We start from the raw sequence: 23,209 nt of genomic DNA on the forward strand, positions 1-23,209 counted from the left end.
TCCTAGTCAGGGGAACTGAGACACACAACACCCGGAAAATTGGGTAACTCCCACCCTAATACTGCACTTTACCAAGGGTCTTAGCAAACAGCACACCAACAGATTATATCCCACACCTGGCTAGGAGGGTCCCATGCCCACAGAGCCTCCCTCATTGCTAGCACAGCAGTCTGCGATCTAACTGCAAGGCAGCAGCGAGACTGGGGGAGGGGCGCCCGCCATTGCTGAGGCTTAAGTAGGTAAACAAAGCCACTGGGAAGCTTGTACTGGGTGGAGCCCACAGCAGCTCAAGGAGGCCTGCCTGTCTCTGTAGACTCCACCTCTGGGGACAGCGCACAGCTAAACAAAAAGTAGCAGAAAGCTCTGCAGATGCAAATGACCCTGTCTGACAGCTTTGAAGAGAGCAGTGGATTTCCCAACACAGAGGTTGAGATCTGAGAACAGACAGACTGCCTGCTCAAGTGGGTCCCTGATGCAATAAAAAATGATAAAAGGGGATATCACCACTGACCCCACAGAAATACAAACTACCATCAGAGAACACTATAAACACCTCTATGCAAATAAACTAGAAAATCTAGAAGAAATGGATAACTTCCTGGACACTTACACTCTCCCAAGACTAAACCAGGAAGAAGTTGAATCCCTGAATAGACCAAGAGTAGACTCTGAAATTGAGGCACTAATAAATAGCCTACCAACCAAAAAAAGTCCAGGACCAGATGGATTCACAGCTGAATTCTACCAGAGGTACAAGGAGGAGCTGGTACCATTCCTTCTGAAACTATTCCGATCAATAGAAAAAGAGGGAATCCTCCCTAATTCATTTTATGAGGCCAACATCATCCTGATACCAAAGCCTGGCAGAGACACAACAAAAAAAGAGAACTTTAGACCAATATCCCTGATGAACATCGATGCAAGAATCCTCAATAAAATACTGGCAAACCGAATCCAGCAGCACATCAAAAAGCTTATCCACCACGATCAAGTGGGCTTCATCCCTGGGATACAAAGCTGGCTCAACATATGCAAATCAATAAACATAATCCAGCATATAAACAGAACCAAAGACAAAAACCACATGATTATCTCAATAGATGCAGAAAAGGCCTTTAACAAAATTCAACAGCCCTTCATGCTAAAAACTCTCAATAAATTCAGTATTGATGGAACGTATCTCAAAATAATAAGAGCTATTTATGACAAAGCCACAGCCAATATCATACTGAATGGGCGAAAACTGGAAGCATTCCCTTTGAATACTGGCACAAGACAGGGATGCCCTCTCTCACCACTCCTATTCAACATAGTGTTGGAAGTTCTGGCTAGGGCAATCAGGCAAGAGAAAGAAATAAGGGGTATTCAGTTAGGAAAAGAAGAAGTCAAATTGTCCCTGTTTGCAGATGACATGATTGTATATTTAGAAAACCCCATCATCTCAGCCCAAAATCTCCTTAAACTGATAAGCAAATTCAGCAAATTCTCAGGATACAAAATTAATGTGCAAAAATCACAAGCTTTCTTATACACCAGTGACAGACAAACAGAGAGTCAAATCATGAATGAACTTCCAGTCACAATTGCTTCAAAGAGAATAAAATACCTAGGAATCCAACTTACAAGGGATGTAAAGGACCTCTTCAAGGAGAACTACAAACCACTGCTCAGTGAAATAAAAGAGGGCACAAACGAATGGAAGAACATACCATGCTCATGGATAGGAAGAATCAATATTGTGAAAATGGCCATACTGCCCAAGGTAATTTATAGATTCAATGCCATCCCCATCAAGCTACAAATGACTTTCTTCACAGAATTGGAAAAAACTGTTTTAAAGTTCATATGGAACCAAAAAAGAGCCCGCATTGCCAAGACAATCCTAAGTCAAAAGAACAAAGCTGGAGGCATCACGCTACCTGACTTCAAACTATACTACAAGGCTACAGTAACCAAAACAGCATGGTACTGGTACCAAAACAGAGATATAGACCAATGGAACAGAACAGAGTCCTCAGAAATAATACCACACATCTACAGCCATCTGATCTTTGACAAACCTGAGAAAAACAAGAAATGGGGAAAGGATTCCTTATTTAATAAATGGTGCTGGGAAAATTGGCTAGCCATAAGTAGAAAGCTGAAACTGGATCCTTTCCTTACTCCTTATACGAAAATTAATTCAAGATGGATTAGAGACTTAAATGTTAGACCTAATACCATAAAAACCCTAGAAGAAAACCTAGGTAATACCATTCAGGACATAGGCATGGGTAAGGACTTCATGTCTAAAACACCAAAGCAATGGCAACAAAAGCCAAAATTGACAAATGGGATCTAATTAAACTAAAGAACTTCTGCACAGCCAAATAAACTACCATCAGAGTGAACAGGCAACCTACAGAATGGGAGAAAATTTTTGCAATCTACTCATCTGACAAAGGGTTAATATCCAGAACCTACAAAGAACTCAAACAAATTTACAAGAAAAAACAAACAACCCCATCAAAAAGTGGGCAAAGGATATGAACAGACATTTCTCAAAAGAAGACATGCATACAGCCAACAGACACATGAAAAAATGCTCGTCATCCCTGGCCATCAGAGAAATGCAAATCAAAACCACAATGAGATACCATCTTCACACCAGTTAGAATGGTGATCATTAAAAAGTCAGGAAACAACAGGTGCTGGAGCGGATGTGGAGAAATAGGAACACTTACACTGTTGGTGGGATTGTAAACTAGTTCAACCATTGTGGAAAACAGTATGGCAATTCCTCAAGAATCTAGAACTAGGAATACCATTTGACCCAACCATCCCATTACTGGGGATATACCCAAAGGATTATAAATCATGCTGCTATAAAGACACATGCACACATATGTTTATTGTGACATTATTCACAATAGCAAAGACTTGGAATCAACCCAAATGTCCATCAGTGACAGACTGGATTAAGAAAATGTGGCACATATACACCATGGAATACTATGCAGCCATAAAAAAGGATGAGTTTGTGTCCTTTGTAGGGACATGGATGCAGCTGGAAACCATCATTCTCAGCAAACTATCACAAGAACAGAAAACAAACACCGCATGTTCTCACTCATAGGTGGGAACTGAGCGATGAGATCACTTGGACTCAGGAAGGGGAACATCACACACCGGGGCCTATTATGGGGAGGGATGGCATTGGGAGTTATACCTGATGCAAATGATGAGTTGATGGGTGCTGACGAGTTGATGGGTGCAGCACACCAACATGGCACAAGTATACATATGTAACAAACCTGCACAGTGTGCACATGTACCCTAGAACTTAAAGTATAATAATAATAAAAAAAGAAAAGTAACAAAGACATTGCCTACCATTTCAGATGAGATCAGGTGGATTCAGGGTGGTATGGCTGTAGACTGCCTACCATTTCACACTGAAAAGCTTCCGCTTAGCATTTGAAAGTTTCCAATAATTTCTATTAGCCTATGGGCTTTGCTGTTAGACATACCTATGTTTAAATCCGGGTTCCATAATGAATAAGCTGTCCAGCCTCAGGCAATGATTTACCCCCTCAACCCCAGTCTCTTCATTTCTAAAATGCGAGTAATAATATTCCTTCATGATTGTTTTAAAGATTAAATGAGATGATAAATCTAAAGTTCCCAGCATGCTGCCTGGCACAATGGTTCTAAAGAAATGTTAGCTCCATGTCCCTTCTTTTACTACCTGACATGGAATTTATTTATCTATCCTTTAGAAAATTGCTATTCCAAGTGTGGTCCTTGTTCCAGCAGCATCAGCATCACCTGGGAACATTTTAGGAATGTAGAATCTCAGGCACTGCCTTAGACCCTATTGGATCAGAACCTACATTTTAACAAAATTTTCAGGTAATTAGAGTTTGAGAAGCATAGCTTTGGCAGATTCAGTCTCAAATTTGGCTATATATTGGAATCACTTTGGAAAGATTTTAAAAATACTGATTCGCAAATCTCACTTCCACAGATTCTAACGTAATTAGCTTTGAATGTGGCCTAGGTAATGGGATTTTTAAAAGCTTCACTGTTTATTCCAATATATTGCCAAATTTGGAAAACACTGCTCCAGAAGACAGGTTCCTTCTCACTTAAATGCTTCACAGACATGTCATTGCTTTGTGTTACTGAGTCAATCCCTTCTTCAACATAGAATGTCTATGTTCCAGGAAAAAAAATTGAGAATCATCCCACACGTTTTATACCATATCCTTTTACATTTGTGGTGTCAAACTTTGTCATGCCCATCTAGACTAGCATCTTCCCAAAGGCAGGAACAAAGGCCTTAGTTTTTTGTATATACTGGTCAGGATCCAATTCCATGCTAGGTTATAAAGCAGTTGAATATTTAAAGCTATTTATTATTTCTTTTGATCTTTCAAACTAGCTTCTGAGGTATTATAAGACTCATGTTAAACATAATAAGTAGTACAGATGGAATCAGAAACCAGGTCATTTATTTCCCAGCCTGATGAGAGATTCAGAAAAAGAGAACTTTCAAACTGTAGAGCAAAGTTTTTAAAATCTTTGACTTAATGTCTCATTCATTCATCCAATAAGCACTTATAGTAGCCTACACTGTGCTAGGCATTCCGGTATTGAGAAAAAAATGAGTCTAAACAAAACAACTACTAAGAATTACCATTACCCTTTATGTTAGTTAAAGAGACAAATGACACATGATGACTCATGTGTTGCAACAGGCAGCCATACTAAGCACTTTTATGTCCCCACCAAGTTTGTGGTAATTTGTTACAGCAGCCACAGGAAATGGATATACCCTCGATTTGGCCTCATTTCTTACTGAGTACAACATTCCTGGGCATAACACACCCAACTCCCTGGGCTTTCAGTTCTTTGACCTGGTCATCTTCTTTGACCTTTCTGTCCATGTGCACCATTCACTCTCATGAAGAAACCCTGGAACTTGTTATCTCTAGAAATTATGTTATATCCAAAATCATGAATTTAAGCACCGTTGAAGCCATTATTCAGTTCTAATGAGTATATCACTTTCTCATTATCCATCAGTTCTCCTCTCAGCCTCACTTCCCCTTGGAGCCAGAACAGAAGGAACCCTGCTTGGGATTGTGCGTCTCCTACCCTACAAACATCCTGGAGGGAGAAGATCAGCTCTTTGAAAATTCATGTGGATTAAACAGAGTGAGAAGATATCAACAGCCTTCTGTTATCAGTTTCACATGGAGAAATGGTAATGACAACAGAAAGGAGGCCTCTTTGTCCCATTACCAAATATTTCAAGCAATGATGCATACCTTTTCTCTTTCCTTTCCTTCAACATAAGCAGGCACAGATCCTTAGTAGGAGAAGAGAAAACGAAGTAAAAGAAGAGTAAAAGAAAACCTTTATTCCTTCCCTGTGGCTCACTGCAGTGGCTTGAAGTGCTGTATGAATTTGAGGCATATGGGAAGGAGATTGAAATGGATAATAATGAATAACTTAAAAAATGTATAAAATAGATAGAATATTTGCCTCAAATAAGACTGCATTAAACTGAGACCGCCATGCAATCTCACTTAGAATTTTGAAAAGGTGCCTTTTAGGTGTCTCTACTTTCAATTCCCTTCCAATCTACTCTCCATGGAATAATCAATGTCATTAGTCAATACTCTTTTAAAATATTTCTTATATCATGTGGTTCCTCTGCTTAAAACCAACCAGTAGTTTTCCTGTATATTTTTAATAAAGTGCATACCTCTTTCCCATAGCCTGTAAAGATCTGCCTAATCTGCTCCCTCTTCCCTCTGGTCATCTCCTATCTACAGATAGGAGATAGGATTCAGTAACATAATTCAACTTAAAGTTTCATAAATATGCCAAGTTCTTTCCCACTTGAGGGCCTTTGAACATGCTATTTCCTCAGCTGGGTATGCCTTCCCTTCACACTCCATCACCGAACACAGTAGTCATTTGTCTAATACTTCCCATTCTCCTTACTTCTGAAAGCAAGTTGGGATTGCACATTTCTGCCCTCTTGGCATTAGATGTCATCATGTGACTCACAATGTCTAATGAAATATGGTAAGTAATCCCAGGTAAAAGCTTTAAAATCAAGGGCAGTGTTCACCACACACCCTTTTCTTTGCATAGAGAATGACAATGTTCCAAATAGTGTCTGCTCTGCAAGTCTGGACCCTGGTCCGAGGATACCATGAAGTAGAGTCCCCAGACATCCTGTTATTAACACGTGGCATGAGTGAGAAATCTTTGTTGTTTTAAGCCACTAAGAGTTTGGAGCTGTTACTGCAGCATCACTTAACCTATCTTGACTGATAAACACACAACTTAATTCTTAATCTGGCTGGCTCTCACTTATTTTTTTTTTTTTAATTTTAGTTTTACTGCTGCTGCCCAGGGAGATTTTCTCTGACCACCATATCTATAGCAGCTTCACATTCTTTAATTTTCCTTGTTGCTATGTAGATGCATTTCTATTAACATATAAATTGGTGACCTACATGTAGTTGAAATTGTAAAGACTGAAAAGATTAACTATCTTGATGGTTGTTGAATGATAGAATCTTTTCATTTCTGTATTCTAGTGATATATTGAAGGTTTTTTCCTCCCCATCATCAAAAATGTTCCATGTTTGAAAAAGACTTTTTGCTTTATCGTCACATAGACATATTTCTTTCAAATCAGGAATTGCTTTCATTAAAATTCTTTTCACATTTGTGTGGCGTTGTTTTTCTTGTGTTATCTTGTCTGGACCAAAATGTACTGAACACCATTTTACACCAAATAAGATAGGAATTTTAGAATGGAAGCAATTAGCTGCCCTGAAGAGGAAGCCATGAATAAACAGTTTATAAAGTATCTTTAATTCCTTGATGCTTTTAAACTATCTCAGCTAGTAGAGCACATCAAGGCCTAAGGGAGATAATGAGCAAGCAAGGATTACACAGTGGCCCAGAGCACAGGGTTCTAAAGTCAGAGTGCCTGGGTTTAAGTTCTGGCTATGCCACTTATTTCCTCTGAGACCTTAAGACAATTACTTAACGTCTGTCTGTCTCAAGACTTAAGGAGACTTAACCTGTTTGTGTCTCAAAATACTTCTTCTGTAAAAGCTTCACAGCGTTGTTGTGAGCATTAAGTAAGACAGTGTTTGAAAGTGTTTAGCACAGCTTGACACGTAATAATTATGGAATAGACAATTCTGGTGTGTGTTTCCCAATATCTGTTCTCTCTTTCTTCTTTATTAGTGGAACATCTAGCTATACTCATGGCCACTCAGAATAAAAACTAAATTTCTCAGTATTTCTTGCAGTTAAGTTTTGTTATGATACTAAATGCTGGCCAGGGGAGTGTAATCAGAAACGATATACCTCTAGGTCATGCCTTTAACAGAATAGGGAGGATCCCTTTCCCTTGACCCCTTCTCCTTTCCCAGAAGCTGGGATGAGAACGTAGGAATGAACCATCCTGGATCAAGAGCTAAACTCTCAACATGGTGGAGCAACAGAAGATAGGGAGTCCAGACCCCCACTTTAATGTAGCCCCCATAACAATACCACAAAAGCCACCAATCAACCCAGACTTCTACATTAGACAGGAATATGTTCCCATCTTAAGTCATTATTATAATGTGTCTCTGTCACCAGCAGCCAAACCTATTTCCCCAAAAATACAATCAGAACTCAGGAAATATTAGCTTGTATTCTTGCTTCCACTTGCAGAGATGTTGCTGTCAGGTTTTGCTTCAGCCTCTGATGTAATGCCTGCAAGCTAAGCACTTCTCTAGAACTAGTGTTTCATATTCCATTAAGAGAGCAAGGCCATAGTAACTGACAAAGTCTATTGTCAACAATGAGACAAAAATCACTAAAATAATATATGCGGACAGAATAATGTCACAGTAGCCTGATTCCGATGCCTGCACACCTCCTTGCACTGCCATGTTTTGTAAGATTCAGAGACAATGCCAGCAACACTGTGCTATTTCATATTTGCCTGAGGAAAATCTGGGGCTGACTAGACCTTCTTTCTGTACTCTGAATATAAAAAAATTACACTTTCATTTTGACTGTAGCTTCCACATGCAGCACCTATCATTAAAACCTAAATTTCACAACACTTAGCCACATAATAACAGACACTTTACATGTTGATATGGTTTGGCTATGTCCCCACCCAAATCTCATCTTGAATTGTAGCTCCCATAATTCCAGGTGTTGTGGGACAGACCCGGTAGGAGATAATCATTTGGTGGGTCTTTCCTGTGCCATTCTCGTGATAGTGAGATCTCATGAAATCTGATGGTTTTACAAAGGGGAATTTCCCTGCACAATTTCTCTTCTGTTCTCTGCCACCATGTGACATGTGCCTTTCACCTTCCACCATGATTGTGAGGCCTCCCCAGTCAAGTGGAACTGTGAGTCCATTAAACCTCTTTCTTTTGTAAATTGCCCAGTCTCGGGTATGTCCTTATCAGCTGCATGAAGACAGACTAATACAGTAAAGTGGTACCAGTAGAATGAGACACTGCTGAAAAGATACCCAAAAATGTGGAAGCAACTTTGGAACCGGGGAACAAGGAGAGGTTGGAACAGTTTGGAGGGCTCAGAAGAAGACAGGAAAATGTGGGAAAGTTTGAAACTCCCTAGAGACCTGTTGAATGACTTTGACTAAAATGATGATAATGATATGAACAATGAAATCCAAGCTGAGGTGGCCTCAGATGGAGATGAGGAACTTGTTGGGAGCTGGAGCAAAGGTGACTCTTGTTATGTTTTAGCAAAGAGACTGGTGGCATTTTCCCCCTGCCCTAGAGATGTGTGGAATTTTGAACTTGAGAGAGATGATTTACAGTATCTGGGGGAAGAAATTTCTAAGCAGCAAAGCATTCAAGAGGTGACTTGGGTGCTGTTAAAAGCATTCAGTTTTAAAAGGGAAACAAAGCATAAAAGCCTGATGATGTGATAGAAAAGAAAATCCTATTTTCTGAGGAGAAATTCATGCCAGCTGCATACATTTGCATAAGTAACAAGGAGTCAAATGTAATCACCAAGACAATGGAGGAAATGTCTCCAAGGCATGTCAGAGACCTTTGTGACAACCCCTCTCATCACAGACCCGGAAGAAGAAATGGTTTCATGGGCAGGGCCAGGGTCTCCATGCTGTGTGCAGCCTAGGGACTTGGTGTTCTGTATCTCAGCTGCTCCAGCTGTGGCTGAAAGGGGGCAATGTAGCACTCAGACCATGGTTTCAGAGGGTGCAAGCCCCAAGCCTTGGCAGCTTCCATGTGGTATTGAGCCTGCAAGTGCACAGAAGTCAGGAATTGGGGTTTGGGAACCTTCACATAGATTTCAGAGGATGTATTGAAATGCCTGGATGCCTAGGCAAAAGTTTGCTGGAGGGGCAGGGCCCGCATGGAGAACCTCGACTAGGGCAGTATGGAAGGGAAATGTGGGGTTAGAGCCCCACACAGAGCCCCTACTGGGGCACCACCTAGTGAAGCTGTGAGAAGAGGGCCATTGTCCTCCAGATCCCAGAACAGTAGATACACTGACAGCTTGCGCTGTGTGCTTAGGAAACCACAGACACTCAACACCAGCCAGTGAAAGCAGGCAGGAGGGAGGCTGTACCCTGCAAAACCACAAGGGCGGAGCTGCCCAAGACCGTGGGAACCCACCTCTTGCATCAGTGTGACCTGGATGTGAGACATGGAGTCAAAGGAGATGATTCTGGAGCTTTAAGGTTTGACTGCCCCCTGGATTTCAGACTTGCATGGGGCCTGTAGCCCCTTCATTTTGGCCAATCTCTCCCATTTGGAATGGCTGTGTTTACCCAATGCCTGTACCCCATTGTATCTAGGAAGTAACTAACTTGCTTTTGATTTTACAGGCTCATAGGTGGGAGGGACTTGCCTTGTCTCAGATAAGACTTTGGACTGTGGACTTTTGAGTTAAGGCTGAAATGAGTTAAGACTTTGGGAGACTGTTGGGAAGGCATGATTGGTTTTGAAATGTGAGGACATGAGATTTGGGAGGGGCCAGAGGCTGAATGATATGGTTTGGCTGTGTCCCCACCCAAATTTCATCTTGAATTGTAGTTCCCATAATTCCCATGTGTTGTGGGAGGGACCTGGTGGGAAATAATTGAATCATTTGGGTAGGTCTTTCCCATGCTATTCTCATGATACTGAAAAAGTCTCATGAGATCTGATGCTTTTATAAAGGGGATTTTCCCTGCAGAAGTTCTCTTCTGTCTGCCACCATGTGAGACGTGCCTCTCATCTTCTGTCTTGATTGTGAGGCCTCCCCAGCCATGTGGAACTGTGAGTCCATTAAACCTCTTTCTTTTGTAAATTGCCCAGTCTCGGGTATGTCTTTATCAGCAGCATGAAAATGAATTAATACACATGTCATACCATTGCTTTGACAACAACCCATGAAAAATACGTTATGAATCCCATTTTATAGATAAGAAAGTGGAATCTCTGAGAAGTAACTTGTGGGTCACAGGGCTACTAAATAAGGAGGTCAGGATTCAGACCCTGAATTTTATATTCCAAAATCTGCACTCTTCCCACACATCAGTATCCTCTCACTGGCTCTCAATATACTAAAATATTTTTGCTCAGAAAGGACCCTATATTTATTAATGACTGCTGTTTCTTTCCTAGCTGTGCAAAGCCATGCTGAGCACACTCAAAGTTAAGCCTCAGTAAACATAGAGGGTTTCTTCTGCCTGCTCGGCTTCTTTCAACATATGGCATCTGCCCAAATTGGATCTTATCACAAAGTTTCTCATGACAAATATTCCCCAACAGAGCCATTCTTCAACGAGCATGACTCTATCTTAATACATTTTGTACAACTTTTGATTAGTTTTTAAATCAAAGGCTATTAAAAAGAATCAAGACTCTCTGAGAACTGGGAAAAAGTTTTGCCTGGATAAAAAGCTGCTTAAGAGAAACTAACATGGAGGAGTAAAAGAACACTTGTTCAGATAAAGAAGTCTTGTGAATTGTGCCAATTTCATGTTTACAAATAGTCTCAACAAATAGTCTCAAGGAAAGAGGGCATTGTGAAATCTTAATATCTGCAGAAGACACTTCCTGGTATTAAAAAGCTTGGCTCATAGGAGTACACCGGAAAATCTCACAAAACCATGTCAACTGACAGGCATTTGACTGAAAAAAACCCCAAAAAACCCAAATTCCAACAAAACCGGAAAAAAAAAAAAAGGAGCGATAATGCTGAAAAGCAACAGCTTTAGGGAAAATAATTAAAACCGTAGAAATACAAGGAAGAACTTAACCAATCCCTTATAACCCAAGAGAATTAATGACTTATTACAGATTTTCCAGAAACATTAAATGTGCTCACATATGCAAAGGGACAATGACTCAAGTATTCATTCTGAATTCTTTTTAAAAAGGACGATGGAGACAAAACAGCAAACATTATCTGTCCCTGTAAAGTCATGCTGATAGTGACCTCTGCCAAACTTTGCCTGACATCTCACCCTTGCTTAGATTCTTCTCCTTCCCTGTATTGCTTTCCCTACTAGTAGTTTATTAAATAATTATTAATTATACTTAATAAATAAATTATAATTCAATTAATTATATCAATCAATTAATTATAAATTAATATATTAATAAGATAATTCTATAGATATAATCAATTAATAAAAATATAATTAATTAATAGTTAATATTAAATATTGAACTACTCTTTAATAAATCACTTGCACACAAATCATGAGCTCAAGGTCTACCTCTGGGGGAATTCAACCTAAGACAGGGATCTTATAAATTATATGACAAAAACAGCTCGTTACAACTCTAAAGGAGTTAGGAATCACCGCAATTTGATACCTTGCTGTTTATTCACTATAGTCTTAAAATCATAGCAGAAATTTATCTCATAGTAATTAGCAAACAAATCTCCCACATGGAACTATCTTAATATAATTATTGCCTCAATTTCCTGGCCCATCAAGGAACAAGAATGTGTTTTGCTAATCTGAAACCTAAAGAATACCTTGCTTAAGCATTAAAAACATCAGAAAGTCTTGTTATCAATATGATAAATTACTCAGAAAAAAACGGAGATGGAGATAGAATCAGTATAGCAAGAAGTAGGAAAGCTGCATTTCTTTAAAAAACAACCAAGATAAAATGCTGGGCTTCTTAAAATATTTGGTATCACAATGCAATGATAGAACTGACTTGATAGAAGAAAACTAGGCATTTATACAAAAAACTGATACTTTAAAGAGAACATGTTGCTCATGAAAAACTCTTTAAAACCAATTCTGTTGCTGAATATGGACACATAGTAGAGGGTTTCCATTTTAGTTTTTGTAGATATATAACTGAAGTTTATTTCTAGAATGACTCTAAATTGAATTTGTGCAAACTAAATTATTTTAAATGTGGTGGGGAAGGGGTTATATGTTCATCAAAGGCAGTTATCAGTACTTAATTTTTCCCATTTTACCTTTTTAGGTGATACTTATGGAGATTCACATTTTCATAGATAAAGGTTATTGCAAAACACATTTCGAGCAGTTTTCCTAGTTGTCAGTAACAGTACATGATACAAGAAATGTTGTCACCATTGCTTTGAAATTTGTTGAATATGCATATAAATGTTTCCTTTATGCGTTGTCCTTTCCTTATATGCTTCACCGGAAACCATCACTGGCAATTAATTACAAATTTTCAGATTCTACGAAAGGAAGGTGAGATTTCTGATAAGCAATAAGCAATCTGATTCACAAGATGCATAGTCTTAATTGAATCGATTTTCTCAGATTGCTGGTTTTTAAAATTAAGGAAATATTAATCAAGATATGAATCACAATATAAGAGGATTTATGAATGAGAACGTTCATGGAAATAAGAATAAATAGTTAAGAAACACCTGGCACATTCATGTTATATGGAAAATCTTATGTTATGAAATCTTATCCAGCCAATAAAAATGTTTACAAATAATTTTTAATGACATGAAAAATGTTCATGAAATAATGTAAAGCAAAAATAAAGTAAAATTTACTTATATAGTATGTATATGTAAATTTCATGCAATTTCCAACTATATGAAAATATACACACACATAAAAGTGACAGGAAGGAAATTCAACACAAATGGAGACTACCTCTGGGAAGTGGAATTCTATGTGAGACTTTAATGTTCATATTATATGGTTATCTAATTTTCTATAATAAGCCCATTGATTCTATAATGAAAACATGTATCAGAAGATATTAAATGTTTGAGTGGATTGATGTTTATGATGTTTTATACAGTATGTATATGTAAATTTCATGCAATTTCCAACTATATGAAAATTGCATATATATATGTATATATATGTGTGTGTGTGTGTGTGTGTGTGTGTGACAGGAAGGAAAGTCAACACAAATGGAGACTATTCACTTCTGGAAAGTGGAATTCTATGTGAGACTTTAATGTTCATATTATATGGTTATCTAATTTTCTTTAATAAGCCCATTGATTCTATAATGAAAATATGTATCAGAAGATATTAAATGTTTAAGCAGGTTGAGGTTTATGATATTTTAAAAGTTGCACACACTGATGCCCTTTATAGATCCTAGTACAATACTGAGATTAAAAACTTTAAAAAATTGTTTGCTGTGTAAGAATTTTATTAATTTAGTTATTTGCATTAAATATTTGCATTGTGCTTAATTACAATAAAAGAATAATTATAAAAATTATGAAATGCATGTTAGCCTAATCTCATTATAAATTTAAATTGGTTAAACCATAACTCCTATTAACATAGGAACATTCTTATAGGATTACTGTTGATACAAAATTGTCACCTGCCTGAAATCTGAAACGTTAGTGGTGACATTTTTTTTTTAAATTTATTTTTTATTATTATTATACTTTAAGTTCTAGGGTACATGTGCATAACGTGCAGGTTTGTTACATATGTATACTTGTGCCTTGTTGGTGTGCTGCACCCATCAACTCGTCATTTACATCAGGTATAACTCCCAATGCAATCCCTCCCCCCTCCCCCCTCCCCATGATAGGCCCCGGTGTGTGATGTTCCCCTTCCCGAGTCCAAGTGATCTCATTGTTCAGTTCCCACCTATGAGTGGGAACATGCGGTGTTTGGTTTTCTGTTCTTGTGATAGTTTGCTAAGAATGATGGTTTCCAGCTGCATCCATGTCCCTACAAAGGGAACAGACATTTCTCAAAAGAAGACATTCATACAGCCAACAGACACATGAAAAAATGCTCATCATCACTGGCCATCAGAGAAATGCAAATCAAAACCACAATGAGATACCATCTCACACCAGTTAGAATGGCGATCATTAAACAGTCAGGAAACAACAGGTGCTGGAGAGGATGTGGAGAAATAGGAACACTTTTACACTGTTGGTGGGATTGTAAACTAGTTCAACCATTATGGAAAACAGTATGGCGATTCCTCAAGGATCTAGAACTAGATGTACCATATGACCCAGCCATCCCATTACTGGGGATATACCCAAAGGATTATAAATCATGCTGCTATAAAGACACATGCACACGTATGTTTATTGCGGCACTATTCACAATAGTGGTGACATTTTTATTAGTGAAGTTTTCACTTATATCATTTTCTTAGGAATAAAATACCTATTTCTCCAAGGATATAGTTGATATTAAATATTCCCTTATGAACTGACTTACCTTTGAGGGGATGGGTCTTCTTTACTCCCCCTTCCAGCCCCAACATTCAGCCATGTTCTGGATTACATTGGCTTTGTTGTTCTGTTTCTGCAATTTGCATTGAAAGGGAATGGTAGTTTCTTGGGATGTGAGTGTCAGTTAACCCCTGCTGCCTAGAGGCATGACCTCTATACCAATTCTGGCTAGAGACAATACACCAGGAAAGGAAAGGGTAGTAAAATGGGAATACTGGGAAGAGTAAAACATATACAGAGGATCCTTGAACAACATGAGTTTGAACTGTCCAGGTTCATCTATACGTGGATTTTAAAAAATAAACAAAGTTGGATCTCCGTAACCTTGAGTTCTGCATTGCAACCAAAGATTGAAAACACAGTATTTGTGGAATATGAAACCCGCATTTACAGTGGGCCAACTCTCCCTATATACAGATTCCACAAGGCCAACTGTAGCCTTGAGTACGTGTTGCTTTTGGTATACACCAGGGCCCTGAAACCATTCCCCAGCCTATACTGAGTCTCTCTTTATATAGACTGTCTCCAAGTATAGATATATATGTAGAGAGAAAACCTATCTCTCTCTATATTTCTATATATAGTCTAGGTATTTGAAATAATATATACCTTATAATAATATGAATATAATATAGACACATTAATAATTTGAAATAATATAGATCTCTATATAGAGACATATATAGATACAGATAATAGATATAGTCTCAGCTAACAATCTTACTTATGACTATGGTGACCTATTATTTCAAACCCCCAAGAAAATGGTCTGAAATAGCTAGAAGAGAATAATTCAAATGTTTCTAGCATAAGGAAAAGATAAATACTTAAGGTGATAGATATCACAATTACACTGATTTGATCTTTACAAATTATATAAATGTATGAAATTATAACATGTACCCTGAAAATATGTAAATCTACTAAGTATCAATAAAATAAAATGTAAAACATATTTAAAATGGTCTGGTAAGTTTATTTATTTGGACAATCCAATGTTTAACATGTCTCTGAATATCAGGTATTTGTGGCCCTGTGCCTATGGTGAGCCTTACAAGTAAAACTTCCTTGGAGAAAAATGCTATAGAATCAAAATTTAAGTTAATTTCCCTAAATGTAATTATATATTGAAATTGGTAAGGTCTTTGCTAGGAAAACGTCCAAGGTTTAAGGCAGATCTGGATATTTTTGTTCATTTCTCTGTGACTCATTAAGCATTTGAGTTCCATTAGGGAGCCAATATGTTCATGCTGGGAGTTTCTGTTAATCCATTAAGAAGCTTTGTGGCAATTCTATTAGGGATTAAACCAAAGTGTTTACCAAACTAGAAGTCCAGTCCAGCAGTTCTCCTGGTGTTTTATGGGGACGATGAGCCTTTAGGCTTTTGAGAAGGTCAAACTAATTTTGTTCTTAGTGGTAGAGTGATAAGATTTGGAAAAACAAACAAATGATCAAACATTTGTAGTGTATTAAAAGGGTATTATTGCTTGGCGCTTAGACTCCCTGACTTCCAGGCTGAATGCATAATTCTTGAAATCACTTCAAAGTCCGTTTGAACCAAATATTTAACTTATCTGCAGGATTCCAAATAAGCAATTTGAATACACGTTCCCCTCCTGTTTCTCCTTCCTTCTCTTCTCCTAGCACTGAAATGACGAAATCAGTCACATTAAGAGAAAACCATAAGGTGAATGGCAGTTACTAGGCTGGGGTCTGTGGTCTCTTGAAGATACTAAGTTCTGGCTTATTTAGTGGCCCATTTTAGCTGAGCCAGCTTTACAGAAGAAATCACAATACATTTGCACTCTGGTTTTCAGTCAGCATAAGGAGTAGAACAATTTAAGGAATGCTCATCAGGTTTCAGTGTGCAAGAGCAATGGTTCAATAAAAAGTCATAGTAACTTGGATGATGCCACACGACTTAGAGGTCAACACTGTCAGTAAATACCAGGCTAAGGAAATGATTTCTGTTTTATTCCATTTCTCTGATAGCTATTAGTAAGGTTGTGGGTAGACTTTCAATAGGGTCCAAATAGGTGCAGTCCTAGCATAAGCATCACAGCGAAGAGGAAAGGGTGGCAGTATGGAATGAGAGAACCTCAGCTCTGTTGTTTCCCAGCTGGAAAATTTTTTAATCCCTCTACAGTTCAGGTACCATATCTGTAGTACATTATAGCACTACTCACTTCAGAGATGACATGGGGATTAAGCGAGGAAACATTTGTGAATTGGATAATACATTATCTGGTGTGAGGTAGGCATTGTATAGTTTACTATTTATTTTTGGGGGGGGCCCTGCAAGGTCAGATAAATTTTTCAGAGGTTAAAAGTGGCCTAAGAGTTGAGTGCAGGCTCTGGAGTCGGGCTGCAGGGCTGGAAATCACAGTTCTGCCACTTAACAGCTGTGCAAACACGGACAAGTTATTTAACTTTGAACTTTGGGTTCCTCATCTGTAAATGGGATACTAATAGTTCCTATCTCATTGGTAAAATGAATGTATATCCTATCCTTTACAAAGTTGTAGAATCTTCTATTTCTTGGTATTTTCTATACCTCCGGATTTACTTTACTGTTATTCTACTAGAGGCAACAAAACACATTTAAATTGTTTCAGGACATGAGCACTACAGATTGGGTGGGGCATAATCTGAAGGTGGTGAGACCCTGTGAAATCATCTAACCTCCCAGACAGGTGCCCATGCTCCATCTCTGACAGCCATCTCTATCCCAACTCTATATAATTTCTTGGACTACAGATATTCTCTTTCTTCCTGAGATGGCTATCAGGGCTTTCGGGTATAATGTAGCTATTTCCAAGGCTAGAACCTACCAAGGTATTGTCTTAAACACCAAAGATCAGTAAACTATGGCCCCTGGATCAAATCCAGCCCTCTGCTTATTTTGGTAAATTAAGTTTTACTGGAACAAAACCACTCCCCTCTCTTTAAAAAAAAACATATTGTCTATTGCTGTTTTTATACTGCAATGGCAAAGTAGTTGTAACGGAGAGCATACGTCCCATAGAGCCTAAAATATTTACTATCTGGTCATTTACAGAAAATATTTGCTAACCCCTAGTCTATATCACGGATAAAGCCCAATCCACAATTGCTAACTCCTTACATTGCATCTCTGCTCATCTCCATTATTCCAACAATAAAAATAGCACTTGAACCATAGAAGGAGCTCAACAAACATTGATTAATTCTGACTTCTGAGGATCATAGGGTGCTTTTGGCTGTATATAACAGAAAATCCAATTCAAATTGCTATAAGTAATAAGAAAACATATTTTATTGCTTAAATAACAATCTCAGAGGTGTGGCAGGTTCTAGTATATCAGTATACTAACAATAATTTTTTGCCATTCTTTTGGCTCAGCTTTGTTGACATGCTAGTTTTTGTCCTTAATGGCAACTGGGATAATATGTTTCATTGAATACATCCAGTGGGAAAGAGGACCTTTGATAAAATCTGGACCACATGTCTGAGTGGGTCATGTTTGGTCTCATGTCCACCTCCAGATCAATGATATTTTCCAGAGGAATACCAGTAGTGGTATGGTTAATTATTTAAAAATTCACTGCTATCCACACACCTACAGTGAACTCATTTTTGACAAAGGTGCCAAGAACATACACTGGGGAAAAGTCAGTCTCTTCAATAAATGGTGCTGGGAAAACTGGATATCCATATGCAGAAGAACGAAACTAGACCCCTATCTCGCACCATATAAAAAATCAAATCAGAGTGGATTAAATGCTTAAATCTAAGACCTCAAACTATGAAACCACTACAAGAAAACATTGCAGAAAATTTCTAGGACGTTGGTCTGGGCAAATATTTCTTGAGAAATGCCCCACAAGCACAGGCAACCAACACAAACATGAACAAGTAGTATCATATCAAATTAAAAAGCTTCTGCACGGCAAAGGATACAGTCAACAAAGTGAAGTGATAACCCAAAGAATAAGAGAAAATATCTACAAACTACCCTTCAGGCAAGAGATTACTAACCAGAAGATACAAGGAGCTTGAACAACTCTACAGGAAAAAAAATCTGATAATCTGATCCAAAAAAGGGCAAAATAATTAAATAGACATTTCTCAAAAGAAGACATACAAATGGTAAACAGACATATGAACAGGTGCTTAACAACATTGATCATCAGATAAATGCATGAAAAAACTACAAGGAGATATCATTTCACCCGAGTTAAAAAGGCTTTTCTCCAAGACAGGCAATAAAAAATGCTGGCGAGGATGTGGAGGAAAAGGAACTCTCACACACTTTTGGTGAAAATGTAAATTAGTACAACCACTATAGAGAACAGTTTGGAGGTTCCTCAAGAACCTACAAATTGATCTACTATATGATCCATCAATCCCACTCCTAGGTATATACCCAAAAGAAAGGAAGCCAGTATATTGAAGAGATATCTGTATTCCTATGCTTGTTGCAGCACTGTTCACAATAGCCAAGATTTGGAAGCAACCATCGACAGATGAATGGATAAAGAAAGCGTGGTACATATACACAGTGGAGTACTATTCAGCCATAAAAATGAAGGTAATCCAGTCATTTGCAACAACATGGATGGAACTGGAGATCACTATGTTAAGTGAAATAAGCCCAGTACAGAAAGACAAACTTCGCATGTTCTCACTTATTTGTGGGATTTAAAAATCAAATCAATTGAACTCCTGGACATAGATAGTAGAAGGATGGTTATCAGAGGCTGGAAAGGGTAGTGTGGGGCTGGGGTGAGGGGAAGGTGGGGGGATCGTTAATGGGTTAAAAAAACAGAAAGTACGAATAAGACCTACTATTTGATAGTACAGTATGGTGACTATAGTTAATAATAACTTAATATATTTCAAAGTAAAGAATTTATTTGGATTATTTGTAACTCATGGGATAGACACTTGAGGAGATGGATATCCCATTTTCCATGATGTGCTTGTTTCACACTGCATGCCTGTATCAAAACATCTCATGTACCCCATAAATATATACACCTACTATGTACCCACAAATATTTAAAACTTTTTTTTTTTTTTTTGAGACAGAGTCTTGCTCTGTCACCCAGGTTGAAGTGCAGTGGCACGATCTCGGCTCACTGCAACATCCACCTCCCAGGTTCAAGCAATTCTCCTGCTTCAGCCTCCCAGTAGGCCCTACAGGCTCATGCCACCACGCCAGGCTAATTTTTTGTATTTTTAGTAGAGACGGGGTTTTACCGTGTTAGCCAGGATGGTCTCGATCTCCTGACCTTGTGATCTGCCCTCCTCGGTCTCCCAAAGTGCTGGGATTACAGGCATGAGCCACCATGCCTGGCCTAAAACATTTCTTAAAAAATAATAAAAAAAAAAATTAAGAAAAAAATTTTAAAAAAATTCACTGCTAGAGTTGAATAAAACTTAGATTTGGATAGAAAGGAAGAAAGGAGAAATGTATGCTGTAGGGCAACCAATAGAGTTTACCCCTGAGGCAAGCCCAAGATTAGGTGCCAAAGAAAATATGTGCAGATATGTTTTCATGCATGGTGGTCAAATGGAAATGATGTACCCTTAGTGAGAACAAAGCTCACAATATGCTGCTGAAATGAATATTCATTAATAAGTTGAGGATTTTAAATACAGGTCAATACCACAAAGTAGATATTTAACAGTATTTGTTTTTAGATGTGGGAGATCAAGTAGAGTAAGAATTTGTTAATGAGATTTTTTTGGAGTAGATATTATGACCCATGTACATGTTAGTCTGAGTTTTTTCGAAGTAAGTGAAAAGCAATCTAAGGTACAAAATCAAAATAATCAACAACGATTTCCATTTTGTGCTTCCAACCTGTCAGTATTTTTATCCATTTGCAATAATTGTTGATAACTCACTTTTATTTGCAACATTTCTGCTTTTTCTTCATTGCAGTAAAGCTGTCAATAAATTTGAGTGACTTGTTCTCCATAGAGAACGTTAAAAATACTCTTACCCTCTAACAGTGAAAACCTGTGTGTAGCTATCTCCTACCACTCCTTCCTGCTTAGTCTGAAGGAGAAGAATGTATATAAATATATTTGAGCCTCTTGAATGAACTTAAAATGCAATGGTAGTCGGCAGATGCCTATTCCCCAGCTGATGATTTATGCCTGGAGGTAATTATCAGGCTTGCCATGTGCCTTCTGGGTATGGAGCACCTCTACGAGTCCCCAAAGACCAGTCCCACCTTAATCAATGTCACACTTTAGTGAGTATGTGGACTGTGAAACACATTTGGGTGTCAGGCCTAAAATATTGATTCAGTACAGTTTTTACACTTTTTCCCTCTTCTACTTTTTTATCTCAAAGGACAACCTACCTATTCAAACAAATAAACAGGCAAACAAACAATAAATCCACTGCCTCCCAAACTCCACTTTATTAACTTTTCAGATAAGTTTATTCTTTGTAATCTTTTTCAGTCTAAAAAAATATTTGGTTTCCATTTCCTTCTGAAACTGATTAGTACAGTCTGAAGGTGGCTTTGGGGCTCATGGTAAACAGCCAAACATAGTTGACCTATATTTGCCAATGTGAAAAGTCCTTTGCACATTTCAAAGGCAAGCACAAATGTTCACCTTTTCTGTGAAACCATTGCTTCAATTTCTATCTTACTCATAATTAATTACTTCTTCCTTTAGACTCCCCCCAAAATATCAATTTGTACCTCTATAGCATGATGAAAACTATTGTAATAGCTAGCACCAAAGCTTACTGTTGTAATAAAATCTGTTACCCACCTAAATTTCTTGTGTTGATGGTTTTGGAGGATATCAAGGAAAAAGGACTAAGTTCTCTCTGGCCTGGCAAAGAAAAGAGTAAGGAATGGCCATAAGAGGTGAGATTCAAGGAGAGAGGAGAGTTCAACAGAAGCAGGGATACAGAGCCGGGATGAGCTATACAATTCACAAAAGTGTGGGAACGGGGGCTATAGCCAGCTTTATATAAATTCCTGAGACAGTTAAGTATTTGTGTCAACTTAACTGGATGACTAGGAGCCCAGATATTTTGCTAAACATTATTTCTGGATGTTTCTGTGAGGGTGTTTCTGTATGAGATTAATATTTGAATCAGTAGACTGAGTAAAGCAGGTTGCCCTCCCCAATACGGATGGGCCTCGTCTAATCTGCTGAAGGTCTGAATAGAGTAAAAAGCTGAGCTGAGTAAGAATGAATTTTCTCTCTCTGTCTTCAGGTTGGGACATCAGTTTTCCCTTGCTACTGACTGCCAGACATGGATTGGAACTTATTGCATCACCTCTCCAAGTTCTCAGGCCTTTGGACTCAGACTCAAATTATACCATCAGCTCTCCTAGGTCTGAACTTCTCAGCCTCCATACTCATATGAGCCTGTTCCCTATAATAAATAATTTTAACTGTCTATCTATCTATCTATCTATCTATCTATCTATCTATCTATCTCTATCTATCTATCATCTATCTATAAAAAAATGCTTGCAGAATTTAATTGCCATGCAGACCTACTGGGCTGGAGTTAAGGTACCCTGAACTGATTTAGGTTGTACTTAAATTCATAATAAAAGGAGGGCTATTCAGAGGAGATAAAAGGAGAAAAGCCAACAGAAAGTTATACTATCTGACCAAGATGCTTAATCTTGGGTTTCTTTCTTTAGCTTGGACTTTTTTCTTTACCAGTATGTAAATCACAATGACTGTGATAAAAATTGTTGGGAAGATCATAGCTTGTAAATCAAATGAACCAAAATCCTTTACTTTAATGCTCACCTTGCAGACTTATTATATTTCCCCTGAAACGAACTTTATTAAATAGCAATAGCTTTGGTAATACAAACTTCATAGTGTCTCAGACTAGGTTTTCCAGAAGCGAATTCTGCTATGTAGATTTGTGTGCAAGTGGCTTATGGAGTGCTCTCAGGAGAAATCTGTAAGGGAGTAAGGGAGGCAGGAGAAGGTAGGGAGAGGGGCTAGGCAAGGATGTGATTTTTAGGTGAAGTCCAGCCTCAGCATCATCCCACAGGAAGCTCAAGTTGCATCGCAGAGTCTGTCCTGCCTTGAGGCAAAGGATTTCTGTACCTGTCAACCATTGGCTTTGGGCTACCCAGTTTACACTCAAGTTTACCTGGCACTTGTGTCTCTTTAATCCTATGGGAAACTCCAGTCACCTGAAGGTAATTTTGAACTTCAAGTCCTTAGAAGTAAAGCGCATGAAAACTAGGAGGTGAGAGGGACTCCAGGGGATCTGAGTAGAGCACTGATAGTGTCCACTGCAACTAGCAAATCAAGGGCACCACAAACCAACTATAGGGCTAATGATTATAACCAACAGTTTTTGAGTGCTTACTGTATGCTGGCATTGCTCTAAACTGTTTATAATGTTAGCTTATTTAATCCTTAGAACAATCTTATGAGGTCATTAATATTATTTCTATTGTCAAATGAGGAAAC

General features: G+C 38.2%; 1 protein-coding gene across 4 annotated transcripts in view; it reads right to left on the minus strand.

Annotated features, from left to right (window-relative positions):
- SYTL5 (synaptotagmin like 5) overlaps nt 1–23,209 on the minus strand; it is a 231,401-nt gene that overhangs the window by 74,792 nt on the left and 133,400 nt on the right. The gene's annotated exons all lie outside the window — the stretch shown is intronic.

The sequence above is a fragment of the Papio anubis genome, chromosome X, assembly GCF_008728515.1.
Source record: "Papio anubis isolate 15944 chromosome X, Panubis1.0, whole genome shotgun sequence".
NCBI classification, from domain to species: domain Eukaryota; kingdom Metazoa; phylum Chordata; class Mammalia; order Primates; family Cercopithecidae; genus Papio; species Papio anubis.